We start from the raw sequence: 16,721 nt of genomic DNA, 5'->3' as shown, positions 1-16,721 counted from the left end.
GTTATGGCTCACATGCACTACCACCGTTCATGCACTCCTTAGCCACCGTCGTCTAAGGTGGCTGGGACATGTCAGGCGAATGGATCCTGAGCGAATACCGATAAAAGTGCCATACAGAGAACTTCGGGAGAGTGTGAAGTCTGTAGGAAGACCGCAACTTCGCTTCAAAGATGTCTGAAAAAGAGATCTGACCAAGGCCAGCGTCGATCCAAGTCAGTGGGAAAATACAGCTGGTGGCGGTGTCAAGTGGCGACAAGGTGTGCACAGTGGGTTGAGCTTGCAGAGAACGAATGCATCCAAGAAGACATCAGGAAGAGGGCAAGACGGAAGGAGAGAGCGGCCTCTGGTGGAAGACCTTCACATTTCAAGTGCCCAAACTGCAGAAAAGACTGCCACTCTAGAGAGGGACTTTTCAGCCATATTAGATGTTGCAAAGTCTGAACTAACTATGCTACACCATTATCCTTCGAGGACGGACGGATGCCATATGATTATTATTATGCATATAATGGTGTCAAGTTACATTATCAATGTGGAAGTCAAAGATGACTGGTGTAGTGTAACGACGTAAGGTTTGTATAAATGATTTTCTTTTGACATATGACCATGTGCAGACTTCTTCACCTACGTGAGTTACAAAACATTTCAAAATTATTTAAATTCTTTTTTAAAGTTGTCTCTGAATGGTTCTTGAACGAAACTGTAATTAAAACATCATTACTTGAGCCGTATGCGCAGAATTACGTCACTCAGTCCAATAGGTTTGCGCAAACTTTTTTCAATTTAGATGTCGTTTGTTTCTTCTCAGAAATTATATTAATGCAAATTATCTGCATTAATAAATATTAAAACCACATTGAATAAACTTTTCAGACTCAAACTTGCGATGAACGTTGTCAAAAATTAATAATCTTGTCAAATAAATCAGTAATACTTCTTCCTTAATATAATTCTTCATAAATAAATCATCGGAACATGTATTTAAACTTTTGTAGTATAAGCTAGTTGATTATCTTCATATATACTACATATAGACGTGAACATGAGCCTTGACAAGATAGGACTGAACATTTACAACATGATTAAACTTTCTATGGCGTCATTGTTGTAGAAACATTACAAATTCTAATTTTTTCAGTTTTTAGAAGCACGACGCAACAACTCGGTTTCAGGATCTTCTGTTGATCTTTGGCTGTCGACCCGCGACGTATAGTGGCCAGCTATTTTCTCTCTGGTCCCGGCAGTGAGGATGCTGTCTCCGTTCGTTGCGCCGCCCTCTCCGTACATGAAACATAAAAATAAATACAAAGCTGTAGATAATTCATAACCATTACAAATAATAAAAAATACATAAACAAAACACTAAATTAAACTTATATTCACCTGCAAACTGGGCTGACACTGCTGGATGGGTGACGCTTCAATTTCGCGTCCCACTACACGAGGTACATATTATTAGAAATTCACTAATGTCATAAATGGCCTATGTGTATTTCATACGTCCAATTCTGCACTGCTCACAGACTTGTGATCTCTCTGTATTTCATACATCAAATACCATACTGCAGAAACACCTCCTCATTCAAAGTAAACATCTGCTTCTGCATTTTATATGCCAAAAATACTGTACAAACATGTGATCCCTCTCACACCGTCCCTCCCTCCCTCCTCTCTCTCTCTCTTGAGGCAAAAGTGTATCAAATCACCACCCGTAACTGCATCAAATTACTAGTCAAAAAGCGTATTAAACTGCCCTCTGTACTGTCTCATTACTTAGATCAAAATACACTCCTGGAAATTGAAATAAGAACACCGTGAATTCATTGTCCCAGGAAGGGGAAACTTTATTGACACATTCCTGGGGTCAGATACATCACATGATCACACTGACAGAACCACAGGCACATAGACACAGGCAACAGAGCATGCACAATGTCGGCACTAGTACAGTGTATATCCACCTTTCGCAGCAATGCAGGCTGCTATTCTCCCATGGAGACGATCGTAGAGATGCTGGATGTAGTCCTGTGGAACGGCTTGCCATGCCATTTCCACCTGGCGCCTCAGTTGGACCAGCGTTCGTGCTGGACGTGCAGACCGCGTGAGACGACGCTTCATCCAGTCCCAAACATGCTCAATGGGGAACAGATCCGGAGATCTTGCTGGCCAGGGTAGTTGACTTACACCTTCTAGAGCACGTTGGGTGGCACGGGATACATGCGGACGTGCATTGTCCTGTTGGAACAGCAAGTTCCCTTGCCGGTCTAGGAATGGTTGAACGATGGGTTCGATGACGGTTTGGATGTACCGTTCACTATTCAGTGTCCCCTCGACGATCACCAGTGGTGTACGACCAGTGTAGGAGATCGCTCCCCACACCATGATGCCGGGTGTTGGCCCTGTGTGCCTCGGTCGTATGCAGTCCTGATTGTGGCGCTCACCTGCACGGCACCAAACACGCATACGACCATCATTGGCACCAAGGCAGAAGCGACTCTCATCGCTGAAGACGACACGTCTACATTCGTCCCTCCATTCACGCCTGTCGCGACACCACTGGAGGCGGGCGGCACGATGTTGGGGCGTGAGCGGAAGACGGCCTAACGGTGTGCGGGACCGTAGCCCAGCTTCATGGAGACGGTTGCGAATGGTCCTCGCCGATACCCCAGGAGCAACAGTGTCCCTAATTTGCTGGGAAGTGGCGGTGCGGTCCCCTACGGCACTGCGTAGGATCCTACGGTCTTGGCGTGCATCCGTGCGTCGCTGCGGTCCGGTCCCAGGTCGACGGGCACGTGCACCTTCCGCCGACCACTGGCGACAACATCGATGTACTGTGGAGACCTCACGCCCCACGTGTTGAGCAATTCGGCGGTACATCCACCTGGCCTCCCACATGCCCACTATACGCCCTCGCTCAAAGTCCGTCAACTGCACATACGGTTCACGTCCACGCTGTCGCGGCATGCTACCAGTGTTAAAGACTGCGATGGAGCTCCGTATGCTACGGCAAACTGGCTGACACTGACGGCGGCGGTGCACAAATGCTGCGCAGCTAGCGCCATTCGACGGCCAACACCGCGGTTCCTGGTGTGTCCGCTGTGCCGTGCGTGTGATCATTGCTTGTACAGCCCTCTCGCAGTGTCCGGAGCAAGTATGGTGGGTCTGACACACCGGTGTCAATGTGTTCTTTTTTCCATTTCCAGGAGTGTATTTCCTCAGTAAATCTTGTCCCACATAGATGTCCATCTCTATGTAGTCTTTAGGTTTAATCCTACAACGCATCTGTCACCCACAGTATACATGTTAGCCAGCATTATTTCAGCTCCTCACTGGCTACTCCCAGCCACAGACCAGACCAGATCATGCATAAGAAAATGCATCATTGTTGAAACAAACTATGGAGGGAGTAAGATGGAAAAGAGAATACACTACATATAAAATTTATTATAAATGAAATTGTTTGCTCTTATAATATTCGTTTATACATAATTTTTATGTACTTATATTCTTCATATATTTCTAACATTCACATTACATTTTCTCAAGTATTTGTATTGTCTATTTTTTTATAATGAAAGCTAATCATGTATTTAGAATAAATAAAGTCTTCACACTTTCCAAGTATTTACATTATTTATGTTTCTCAGTTTTTACTATAAACACGTATCAAGCATTTACATTATACGCTATCATCATTTTTGAAGCAGTAATGTCCCTAAGCCAGCGTATTTCCTTATCAGGAAAGATATGAAGTTCTTCATTCTATGCAGGTGAAGAGAGTTCAGGTTGTTTAATGGTGCTTTGAATGAATGACTATCCGCTCAGTGGTTATCTTTTCTGAATCCAGGAAGTACTGATTGTAATTATCAATGAGTAGCCAACTTACAGAATATGGTTTTACGCCCTTTTCTATGCACATTATGGGTCCAAACTCAAGAGCACATATATTTGCACACAGGCACACATATTCCGCAATAGGCTCTCCATTCAGTTAATTTTTCATTAGACTAAATATCTGTTATCGAGCAGTGGAATATAGTATATGCTATTCGCTTGAATCTCAGAGTCTTGAACCTTGTATGAGATGGTGTATAAGACCATTAGTGTCTGTGTAGCAGTTTTGCACAGTTTGGTGGGAATTTGCTCGCTGGCACAGTTTGGTGGGAATTTGGTCAATGTATAGCCACAAGAAAGTCGGAAAGGAGAGTTTCCGAAATATGAGAAACCGCCATTTGTTTAGCGCGATTTGTTTATCGGAGCAACATATAGCCTGCTGTGTTCTTTTGCGACGGCATGCTCATTAAAAATAACCTCCTCTGAAAGTTAGGTTTTGCAATTAACGCAGCTACCTTGGATCTGTCCCCCCTTAATGTTGCTAGAAAATTGCCCCATATCAATCGCACATTTTGCATGGTTTTACCAAGTACAGCATTATTTATAAGTTTGAAGAAACTGTTCTCATACTCATTATGTGTATTCACGTCGTTTTGTGCATTAATATCAATACGTAGCTTCATTCAGGGATTTAGCCTAAATGATAGAATTCAGTGAATCTTTATTATACCATCTTATTTTGTAGACATAGTTTCAAATTTCTGTAGTGAATGGCATGGTTTTACTTAATCATGCACAAGAATCAATTTCGTATTCATATGGAAAACACGCTTCTGGCAAATTAACTCAAATTCATCATCAGTGGGAAAATATGACCTGACTACTTTGAGATAATCAGATTTCGGGCAAGATGCACACTTTCAAAGGAACATGTCACTAATTTTAGCGGATCAATGAATTTGAAATCTGTATTGTAGTGCCACTCTTGGTGTATTATTAGAATACTCTATGCAAATGAATTATACTTTTCATATTTGATACTTAAATAGGAACTCGTCTTGGAATTACTTTAATTTTTTTTGTCGCCACCTGATACATTTTTATCAAATGTTTGTGACCAACATATGCCCATCGTAATTGTTGATATTGTGGAATGCGAAGAACTATAAAGCACACTAAAACCATCAAGTGCTGCCCCTTGGTATGCACCTCTGAAATGACAGTGATCTCCGCGTTCGGTGCTCGGTCTTTCCTGGAAATGAAAACAACACGGACTGCGTATCTACACTACAAATGAAGGCAGAGGCTTGGTAATGCTGCTTCTACAAGTTTTTTATGTCATGGAAATGACTTAAGTCTGCTTCATCAACAGCTTGCAGCATCAGTAGATTAAAATCTATCTCTATACAAAGGACGCAGCAACTTGAGTAGTGGGTGCTTGTGAAGTGCACTTGAAGGTTTCATAGGCTAAGCGGTAGTTTGAGGTGCTCTGATGAACCTCGTCAGTTGATATGCAGCAAGGGAAGTCAAACGGTGTTCAGAATAAAGACACTTCGACCGTCAAAATTTTATCAGCAAACAGTCTAAGTATTCGTAGTAAAGTTCCCGAATTTACTGTCCTGCAGGAAAGTTTCCCCGCTCAAATTATTGTTGGGACAGAGATCTGGCGGAAACCCGAAGTGGAAAGCCCTGAGACATCTATCGAGTCGTGGAACGTACATCGGTAAGACAGATTAAAGGGAATAGGAGTGGGAGTGTTCATTAGAGTTGATAAAAATATTATCCTTACTGCGGTCGAAGTTGAGTGTGACAGTGAAGTTATCTGGTTGGGTATAGCAGGTTCAGGTGAAACAAGCTGAACTGTTGGATGTTTTTGCCGGTCACCAGATTCCGCTGCGACAGTTCAAGAGTCATTCAAAGAAAGTCTACGGTTAGTAGCTAATAAATACCCAGTTCATGCGATACTAGCTGGAGCCGACTTTAACCCACCGAAAATCGACTGGGTTGTATACGGATTCATTGCCGAGGTTACAGAGAAACATCGTGTGAAATACTTTTGAACACGTTTTCTGAAAACTATCATGTGCAGCTAGCTTGGAATGCAAATATTTTAGACCCTGTAGCTACAAATAGGCCGGACCTTACCATTATAGAAACGGATATTAGTTATTATGATGTCACTATAGAACCTATGATTACGAAAGTTTCTAAATCAGGCAAGACGGCTAGGAAAGTGTTTCTGATAGATAAAGCTGATAAACTGTTATTAACATCTTTCTTGGATAGTAAGATGGGTGTAGAGGAATTATGGACAAAGTTTAAGCAGGTTGTAAATCGTGTTCTGGATAGTTATGTGAATAGTAAGTGGATGAAGGGTGGAAGCGATCCACCATGGTTTAATAACGAAGTTCGGAGGATACTGAGGAAGCGGAATCTGTTGCACTTTCTGTTAAAAAGAAACGCACAAATCACGACAAGCGAAGGTTACTGGAGGTTCGAGCTTCTGTGAAAAGATCTACGCGCGAAGCATACAACAACTACTATTCTCACACTTTAGCAAAAGACCTGGCAGAGAGCCCGAGATAATTCTGGTCTTACGTAAAATGGCTAAGCGGGTCAGAGGCTTCCATACAGTCCCTCGTTAAAGACTCCGGTGTGGCAGCTGAAGACAGCAAAAAGAAAACGTACGTTTTAAATCGCACTTTCAAGTAGTAGTTCACGCAGGAGAGTCGTACAAATATACCGACGTTTGACCATCAGAAAGACTCCCGTTTGCATTTTGGAAAAAACGATTTGTCTATGGAGTGCTTGATTGATTATTTTGTAAATTTTTTTTTGTTTATTTATAAATACAATCACATGTTTATGACACAATCATAACCGGTTTCGGCCATACAATGACCATCTTCAGATGCTAAAGGCGGCATACACTGAACACAGGTTCATGCGTTGTCAAATTCTGTTTTCCCGTATGTACGACACAGTTACAAGCACAACTCATGTAGAGAAAGATATGAAACATTTGAAAGAAAATAAATGACCAGGTCCGGATGGAACCTCAATTCGGTTTTACTGAGAGTATGACATTGGCCCCTTACCTAGCCTGCATTTATCGCAGGTCTCTCGCCCAGGACGAAGTCTCAAACGACTGGAAAAAAGAAAAATGATTCCAGTATATAAGAAAGGTAAAATAACGGATACGTAGACTTAACGACCAATATCTCTAACTTCGGTTAGCTGCAGCATCCTTGAACATATTCTCAGTTAGAATATAACAAACGTTCTTGAGACCGAGAAATTTATGCCCAAGAATCAGCATGGTCTTAGAAAGCATCTTTCATACGAAACTCAGCTTTCACATGAAATGAAGCAAGCAATGGATGAAGGGCAAAAGGCACATTACATATTTCTAGATTTCCGGAAAATATTTGACATAATGCCCCGTTACAGACTGTTAACGAAGATACGAGTAAAAGGAATAATTTTGCAGACATGTGAGTGGCTCGAAGATTTCTTAAGTAATTGAACCCAGTACGTTACACCCGACGGGAAGTGTTCGTCAGAGACAATGGTATCGTCAGGAATGCGCCAGGCAAGTGATATAGGTTCAAAATGGTTCAAACGGCTCTGATCACTATGGGACTTAACATCTGAGGTCATAAGTCTCCTAGAAGTTAGAACTACTTAAACCCAACTAGCCTAAGGTCATCACACACATCCATGCCCGAGGCAGGATTCGAACCTACGACCGTAGCAGTTTCGCAGTACCGGACTGAAGCGCCTAGAACCACCCGGCAGCAGCTGCTGGCAAGTGTGATAGGACCACTGCTGTTCTCTATGTACAAAAATGATTTGGTGGACAGGGTGGGCAGCAATCTGCGGTTGTTTGCTGATGATGCTGTGGTGTACGACAAGGCGTCAAAGTTCAATGACTGTAGGAAGATACGAGACGACCTAGACAAAATTTTCCCTTGCTGTGACGAATGGAATCTAGCTCTAAATGTGGAAAAATGTGAGCTAATGCGAATGAGTAGGAAGAAAAAAAAACCGTAATGTTCGGAGTCAGTTCTACAAGTGCCCAGGTTGACGCAGCAAAGCTGTTTAAATATCTGTGCGCAATGTTGTAAAGCAATATGAAATGCAACGAGCATGTGAGAACTGTGGCAGGGAAATCGAATGGTCGACCTGTGTTTATTGGGAAAATTTTAGGAAAGAGTGGTTCACCTGTAAAGGAGATATCATATAGGACGCTGGTGGGACCTATTCATGAGCACTGCTCGATTGTTTGGGATCGGTATCAGATCGGTTTGAAGGAGGACATCGAAGAAATTCCGAGGCGGGATCCTAGATTTGTTACCGGAAGATTAGAGTAACTCTTGTTACGGAGATGCTTCGGGAACTCAAATAGGAATCCCTGGAGGGAAGGAGACGTTATTCAAGAAACACTATTGAGATAATTTAGAGAACCGACATTTGACGCAGGCTGCCAAACGATTCTACTGCCGCTAAGATACACTGCGCGTAAGGACCACGAAGATAAGACACACGAAATTAGGACTCATACGTTGGCATATAGACAGTCGTTTCTCCATCGCTCTGTTTGCGAGGGGAACAGAAAAGATAATTAGTAGTGGTACAGGGTACCCTCCGCCAAACGCCGTACTGTGGACGCTGCATATCTAAGTAGATGTAAAAGATTGTGTTTTGTAATATACAGTGGTACAACGCTATACTTTTTGCTACTGCCTTCCCCAGTACCCCCCACCATACCCCCCCACCCGCTTCAGAATACTGGAAGCTGTAGATGTTTGCAGACTTGTCTTCTTCATGTTTCTAGAAATTACGAAATGACAGAGCTCTGTATGGAACAGTATTTCGGTTCAAATGGTTCAAATGGCTCTAAGCACTATTGGACTTAACATCTGAGGTCATCAGTCCCCTAGACTTCGAACTACTCAAACCTAACTAACCTAAGGACATCACACACATCCATGCCCGAGGCAGGATTCGAACCTGCGACCGTATCAGCCGCGTGGTTCCGGACTGAACGGCCTAGAATCGCTCGACCACAGCAGCTGGATAACAGTATTTCGGGAAAGTATTCTTTCATTAACACTTCACTGACGTTAATATTTTTTCAATAACATTTAAGTTCAATTGAATTATTTCCTTCAATGTCCAGCAATAAGCGCGGATTCGGAGTTTCCAGGTTTTTATTTTCTATTTTAATTTTCTTTTTTACCTCCGAATTCGCTCTGTGACACTGGTTTAGCATCATTCAGTGGAGGACTGTGTTAGATACACATTCTTTGTAGAGAGATACATTAATTTTTGTATGGCATGTCTCTGGCAAGGGGATGTTGGAGGCTACCGGACAACTGATCGTAGTGGTGTAGTTAATTTGATACACTTTAGACTAAAAAAAATGAAATGAGCCATCCAATAAATGTATAAAATGTCTAGCTTTATGAAATCCATGCCTATTATCTACTCCACCACTGCACATACACCTTCTAAGAATTGACGTAGCAGCAAACCATTTAAGATAATCTAATGTAACGATTTCTGCTGCTGGGTCATCCAACGGAATAATAATATATAATATTATTAGGTTGGTCGATTAAAATTTGGCCTATCGAGTTGATGGTCTTATACAGATTCTCCACAAGCATTGCTGCTGCATCTTCTTCTTGTAGATTTTTCCCACTAGATCAGACTGCAGACACTATACTGTCGAATCTGGATAACTACAAAAGAACTGCAGGTTCTGTAATAGTAAATTAGAGAAAAAGATAGATATAACAAAGTTGTTTGAACGATAGACTACATAAGTAGAAGAGGAATACCTGCTTATTTCCAGAATTTCCGACTCTCAACTGCTTTTTTGTGCAGAATCTCCAGCAACTGAATCATATTTCCAGAGGCTCAAAAGAATACGCGCGCTCAGCTCTGAAGTTAACGCAGGAATGACTTGTGTGAGTTAATGCTCTGCTTTTTATACCCTCAATCTCCCTGCAAAATAGTTGGTGGGGATCCCCCTGGAAATTTCATTGTTGTATCAGAACTTGCGTACAGATGTTCCAGAGATTCTACACCACACCGAAGATTCTGTAACAATGAATGAAAAGGAAGCACGTAGACACAAGAAAACACAAATAAAAAACGGAATACTGCGTAAGCAGACGAAATTTCATGATGAAAAGAGAAGCTTACTTACATTTTTTTCTAGAGAGTTTTCACACTTTTCAAAATTTCTGAAAATGCGTAAAGAGTTTTCACACTTTGCGATATTTTCGACTCCACTTGAGAGATGTGGATAGTTCAGATAATGAAGCTCAAATGATGTGTGATCTGGATGCCGCCTTTTACATCCTCTATCTCTCCTTGTCCCCGAAAGGCTTCTGAGCACTTCCTAAGGCTGCTGAAACAGTGATCTTACCTTGTCTGTACAATCATACGTTTTGTAAGCATGTTTCCAGAAAAAAAACATCAATTATGTCTCTTCCTGACAGAATGGTGGCTGTGATTTGTTTCTCACAAGAAAAAGTGACTTGAGACTCGTTCCCACAGGTTTGTTAGGGCTTATTGCACTCAGCTTCTCCTTACCGCATGTCTGTAGAATCAGAGGTGTGTTCGACACTAAGATCTTCTCCTCAAAGATTTTCTACAGCATATCGCACTCAACTTCTCCAGCGTGCTAGTCTTTCGAAGTTGAGGAGACACTCTACACTAGAAAACATTAGTGGTAGACCAGTTTTAAAACAGAAATATTTATTTATATTATTGCAAGAAATCCCGAGAGAGGGTTCCCATTAATGCTTGCATAATGATTCGGTGGGGCAGATTCTAGGTCTTATGAGTGACAGTAAGCTCGCCAGCATCCTTATGAAAAATAAGATCATGTATCTGCCTTGCTCCTTACCTAAAGACTGCCTCTGTCCTGAACGACTCAGATGATGATGCAGGGCTTGCACAAATTTTGCGAGACGTATGCAGTTGAGCCATCGTAAACGTATTAGTCAATAACCAAAGCTCTTCTTCAATAGATGTTACAGCAACATTGTAATATATATAAAAAAGCAGAGCTTCATCTGACGAAACGTCTTAGAAGCATAAACGGTTTGGTTAAGTTTATGTGGTGGCAGCTGCGTTAATCGCCAAACAGGGTTATCAAAGGAGTCATATTTGTAACTAAAGTCTAGTAGCCCTCGAAATGAGTGGACTTAATGTAGTCTCCAATAAGACAATCACAATGTAATCTCGATTTCGCTTATTTCCAAGACGCTTCTTTTCGGCATCCAATCAGTCCACATGTTCCAGACGTCAAAACCGCAGTAAATCTGCGGAGATGCCGGGAACTGAACCTTTTCGCAATTTGATACTGACTTGAGAGGTAATTTGATAGAGTTTTAGAACAATCTGATACAATTTTAGGGAAAGCTGGTGCACTTTCAAGATAATACAGCTTGAGGGGTAATTTGATACAGTTAGTGTGTATGTGAGACAGACAGAGAGAGAGAGAGAGGTACAGAGAGAGGGAGAGAGAGAGAGAGAGAGAGAGAGACGGACAGACAGACAGAGAGAAAGAGAGTTGGAGGAAGACGTAGAGGGAGGGGGAGAGAATAATTACTGTGAGAATGATCACAAGTGTGTGCAGTATTTTTTGACATATTAAGTAAATAGAGAAATGATTACTTTGAATGCCAGAAGTGTTTAAGGAGTACAGTATTCGACACATGAAATACAGAAAGAGATCACGTGTTTATAAAGAATAGACACTTCGACGTATGAAATACAGAAGTGGCATTTTAAATATTTGATTCATTGCTTTGTCTTTGGAATCATTTTTGGTATCACTAGCCTGTACCGAACATGTAACTGGGCTGAAATAAATGTTTGTTTACCATATCCACCACGCTGATAACGAAAACAAGAATTAAGAACTCGAATTACCTCTAGTTTCCAAAATACAGTGAGTTGCCATTAATTATAATTATATGTCAATGACATTCATTGTCAGCCCCTTCCCATATTGGCTTCGAAATCCTGCTGATGGTATATACAGTGATGAAGCTTCAGGCAAAAATGTTTATGTGCATTTTGACACTAGTTTTAGCCCGGACTCGTAGCAATAAGGGGAAAGGGAAGAGGAAGGGAAGAGTGGAGCATGTTTAACTTAAACTGCAGTTTCAGTCTGTTACAATCTGTGTTCTGTTCGTGTGCTGGAATAATGTGTTATTGAAGTGCAGTTATTGCGTGCGGTCATTGTAATTTCTGTGTTTCAAAATGCCTCGCAAATGCGCAAACAGTTGAAAATGTTTGCTACATTTGCGGACAGGCTACACTGAAATTTGAAAGGAGGCCAATAACGCCATATATTAGGAAGGCGTACAGACTGTACTTTGCCTGTGAAATTGGGGAGCAGGACAGGCCCTGAGCTCCTCATTTGAGTGGCCTATGTTATGTCTCGAGTCCTCATTAGTGGTTGAAACGTAAAAACATCTTCCATGGGCTTTTGCTATACGTACGATCTGGCGAGAAGCATCAAACCACGTGAATGTTACTTTTGTATGGATGCTCCATTAACAAATGTTGTTTCCAAGAAGAAGAAGTCTTCGTCGACATATCCTAGCATACCGTAGGCCATGCGAAGAGTGCCTCACGGAGAAGGACTGCCGGCTCCTATTCCACCTGACTGTGATATTGACGAGGGTGGTACTGAAACCAGTGATACACCATCACGTTTTAAATCCAGTTTTTCGGAAGATTCTGATTCTGTGAGTAACGATGAGAGTTCATAATTCAGAAAATAACACAGAGTGCACTTAATGACCGAGTGAGAGATCTGGAATTGATGAAGATAAAGGTGAACCATTGGCGTCAAGACTACAACTGTGTAATACACTATTAGCCATTAAAATTGCTACACCACGAAGATGACGTGCTACAGATGCGAAATTTAACCTACAGGAAGATGATGCTGTGATAGGCAAATGATGTGCTTTTCAGAGCATTCACACAAGGTTGGCGCCGGTGGCGACGCCTACAACCTGCTGACATGAGGAAAGTTTCCAACCGATTTCTCGTACACAAACAGTAGTTGACCGGCGTTGCCTGGTGATACGTTGTTGTCATGCCTCGTGTTAGAAGGAGAAATGCGTACCATCGTTTCTCACTTTGATAAATTATCGTACCGCGACATTGCTGCTCGCGTTGTCGAGATACAATGACTGTTAGCAGAATATGCAGTCGGTGGGTTCAGGAGGGTAATACGGAACGCCGTGCTGGATCCCAACGGCCTCGTATCACTAGCAGTCGAGATGACATGCATCTTATCCGCATGGCTGTAACGGATCGTGCAACCACGTCTCGATCCCTGAGTCAACACATGGGGACGTTTGCAAGACAACAACCATCTGCACAAACAGTTCGACGACGTTTGCAGCAGCATAGACTATCAACTCACAGACCATTGCTGCGGTTACCCTTGACGCTGCACCACAGACAGGAGCGCCTGCGATGGTGTACTCAACGACGAACCTAGGTGCACCAATGGCAAAACGTCATTTTTTTAGATGAATCCAGGTTATGTTTACCGCATCATGATGGTCGCATCCGTGTTTGGTGACATTGCGGTGAACGCACATTGAAAGCGTGTATTCGTCATCGCCATACTGGCGTATCTCCCAGCGTGTGTTACGACCCGTGGCTCTACCCTTCATTCAATACCTGAGAAACCCTACATTTCAGCAGGATAATGCATGTCAGCATGTGGCAGGTCCTGTACGAACCTATCTGGATAAAGAAAATGTTCGACTGCTGCCCTGTCCAGCACATTCTCCAGATCTCTCAACAACTGATAAGGTCTGGTCAGTGGTGGCTGAGCAATTGGCTCGTCACAATACGCCAGTCACTACTCTTAATGAACTGTGGTATCGTGTTGAAGCTGCATGGGCAGCTGTACGTGTACACGCCATCCAAGCTCTGTTTGACTAAATGCCAAGGTGTATCAAGGCCATTATTACGGCCAGAGGTGGTTGTTCTGGGTACTGATTTCTCAGGACCTACGCACCCAAATTGCGTGAAAATGTAATCACATGTCAGTTCTAGTATAATATATTTGTCCAATGAATACCCATTTATCATCTGCATTTCTTCTTGGTGTAGCAATTTTAATGGCCAGTAGTGCATGTGTTGATAAGACTGTAAATGTGACTGAGTTCCTTAACAGTAATACCCCATTCCTTTCATTTTTCGAAAGTGAAAAGAACTTGGTATTTTGTAGCGGTGTAGTGTTCGGAGGAGATTGTTCATCGACTCCTCCAAAGTAAGTCTCTAGTGTGTGCTACTGGATAATGGCAACGTGCTACCGTCGATTCCGATTGGATATGCACCTTCCGTTAGAGAAACATATGATAATATGAAACGTTATTGCGATAGGACTATGACAAGTTTAAATGACGGATTTCCGGGGATCTGAAAGTCGAAGGCATATTGCTTATGCTCTGGGATAGCTGCGCCAAAGTACTTCATTATAAAAAGAAAGAATGGGCTAAGCGTTCATCATCTGAACGAGGATCTCGCAATGTTATGCACGAAGCACTTGTCGAATCCAAGAACATAATTGTCCCTGCTCTTCATATAAAATTGGGCCTAATGAAAAACTTCGTTAAGGTGTTGGACAAAACTGAGGAAGCATTCCTCTATTTTCGTTACAAATTTTCATGTCCTAGTCAGACGAAAATGGAAAAGCGGATTTTCGTGGGTCCCCAGATACGTAAACTATAAAATGATGGGCATTTCGACACCATCCTGAAAGGTGATGAAAAGTTAGCTTGGGATGCCTTTGATCGAGAGTCAACAAACTTTCTAGGAAACAAGAGGGCAGCGAACTAGAAGGATCTGGTGGCAAATCCTCTGCACTACTTCAGTACGCTGGAGTGCACCATAACCTTAAAGCTAAATTTCCTGGATTCCCATTTGCACTTCATTCCCGACAGCTGTGGTGCTGTAACAGACAAGCACGGAGAACACTCTCAGCAGTAAATTTCGAACATGGAAATATTAGGGAAAATGGAGTACTATTAATGCTCGACACTAATCAGCGAATCACGAACAGAAAACTACAGACTACAGGCGGAGCGGTTGGGTCTTCAGTGATCTCTCTCCAAGGGTTACCACCAAGTTAAATGCGTGCATAAGCTTATACAGGCAATACCGTAAAACTATCTTCAAAACGACAGCCAATTCTATATTACATTAACTTTTACGTTATCAGCGCAACTGAAAAATAACGTTTAGTTGTTCTCATGCTATTTACAGAAAAAAAGTAAAATTTTGTTGCCTAGTGTATCACGCCAGAGGTGTGTTTATGTATACTGTCATCTTCGCCTTTGGGCGGAGGTAGTGTGGCTTTACACTACATTAATCATCATAATTATAATATTACGCTGGAGGTATAATAATATCTTTTGGAAAAAAAGGAATATATTTCAAAGAAATAAATGTTGTCTTTCAAGAAAATAATGCAATATATATGACGGTAGTATCTGTTCCCGAAAGAACACATACCGTGGATGACTATGCAGCTTTGCTAGAAATGAAATGATAATTAAATGGACATCCTAGCTGCAAACAGGCGTTGATGTACTTTCATTGGGGACATGTTGAAAATGTGTGCCCCAACCGGGACTCGAACCCGGGATCTCCTGCTTACATGGCAGACGCTCTATCCATCTGAGCCACCGAGGGCACAGAGGATAGTGCGTCTGCAGGGACTTATCCCTTGCACGCTCCCCGTGAGATCCACATTCCCAACATGCCCACACCACTACATTCGTAGTGCGCCTAATAGATGTTTGCCCATCATACTCATTACTCGTGGCAGATTAATATACCAAGTCCCGTACGAGTTCGGGCATAGCGTGCCCTCGGTGGCTCAGATGGACAGAGCGTCTGCCATGTAAGCAGGAGATCCCGTGTTCGAGTCCCGGTTGGGGCACACATTTTCAACATGTCCCCAATGAAAGTACATCAACGCCTGTTTGCAGCTAGGGTGTCCATTCAATTATCATTTCATTTCTAGCAAAGCTGCATGGTCATCCACGGTATGTGTTCTTTCGGGAACAGATACTACCGTCATATATAGTTAAAATATGGCTTCCCGGCCAGTGACCTTCTTGTGTGAACGCACACGCTATGCCCGAACTCGTACGGGACTTGGTATATTAATCTGCCACGAGTAATGAGTATGATGGGCAAACATCTATTAGGCGCACTACGAATGTTGTGGTGTGGGCACGTTGTGAATGTGGATCTCACGGGGAGCGTGGAAGGGATAAGTCCCTGCAGACGCACTATCCTCTGTGCCCTCGGTGGCTCAGATGGATATAGCATCTGCCATGTAAGCAGGAGATCCCGGGTTCGAGTCCCGGTTGGGGCACACAATTTCAACATGTCCCCAAAGAAAGTACATCAACGCCTGTTTGCAGCTAGGGTGTCCATTTAATTATCAATTAATGCACTGTTTGACTTTTAAATCGAACAGTCACAGAGTGACTCAAGGAGTAAAATGAGTGCTGCGCACATTCAGATTCAGTTTATTACCTATATATACGTTTTATTGTGTTTAACAGAAGATTTCTTTCACTGAAACAGGTACAGACATCTGCTCCCAGACTCTGATTCAAAGACATTTGTGTGGATGATGGTTTTAAATTTCAGCAACTGGCGTGGATTAACAATGAAAAGTCCAGAAAAGCAGAAGAAGGTAAGGTTGAGGAAATCAGTTCTTGCTTGCGAAAGATAGGCAATGAAGCGAGTATGTAAAACCAACAAAATTTTAAATAAAAAAAAAAGGTTCATTCGGAAGTCAACTTCTCCACGAA

General features: G+C 42.3%; 1 non-coding gene across 1 annotated transcript; it reads right to left on the bottom strand.

Moving 5' to 3' along the window:
* Positions 1 to 15,511: 15,511 nt before the first annotated feature.
* On the bottom strand, positions 15,512 to 15,586 carry Trnat-ugu (transfer RNA threonine (anticodon UGU)). Its single transcript has one exon. It is a non-coding gene; the product is annotated as a tRNA-Thr (tRNA).
* Between the last annotated feature and the right edge of the window lie 1,135 nt (positions 15,587 to 16,721).

Source organism: Schistocerca nitens, chromosome 5 (assembly GCF_023898315.1).
Source record: "Schistocerca nitens isolate TAMUIC-IGC-003100 chromosome 5, iqSchNite1.1, whole genome shotgun sequence".
Taxonomy (NCBI): domain Eukaryota; kingdom Metazoa; phylum Arthropoda; class Insecta; order Orthoptera; family Acrididae; genus Schistocerca; species Schistocerca nitens.
The sequence above is the reverse complement of the archived record's forward strand: the minus strand, read 5'-3'. Positions and strand labels throughout refer to the sequence as shown.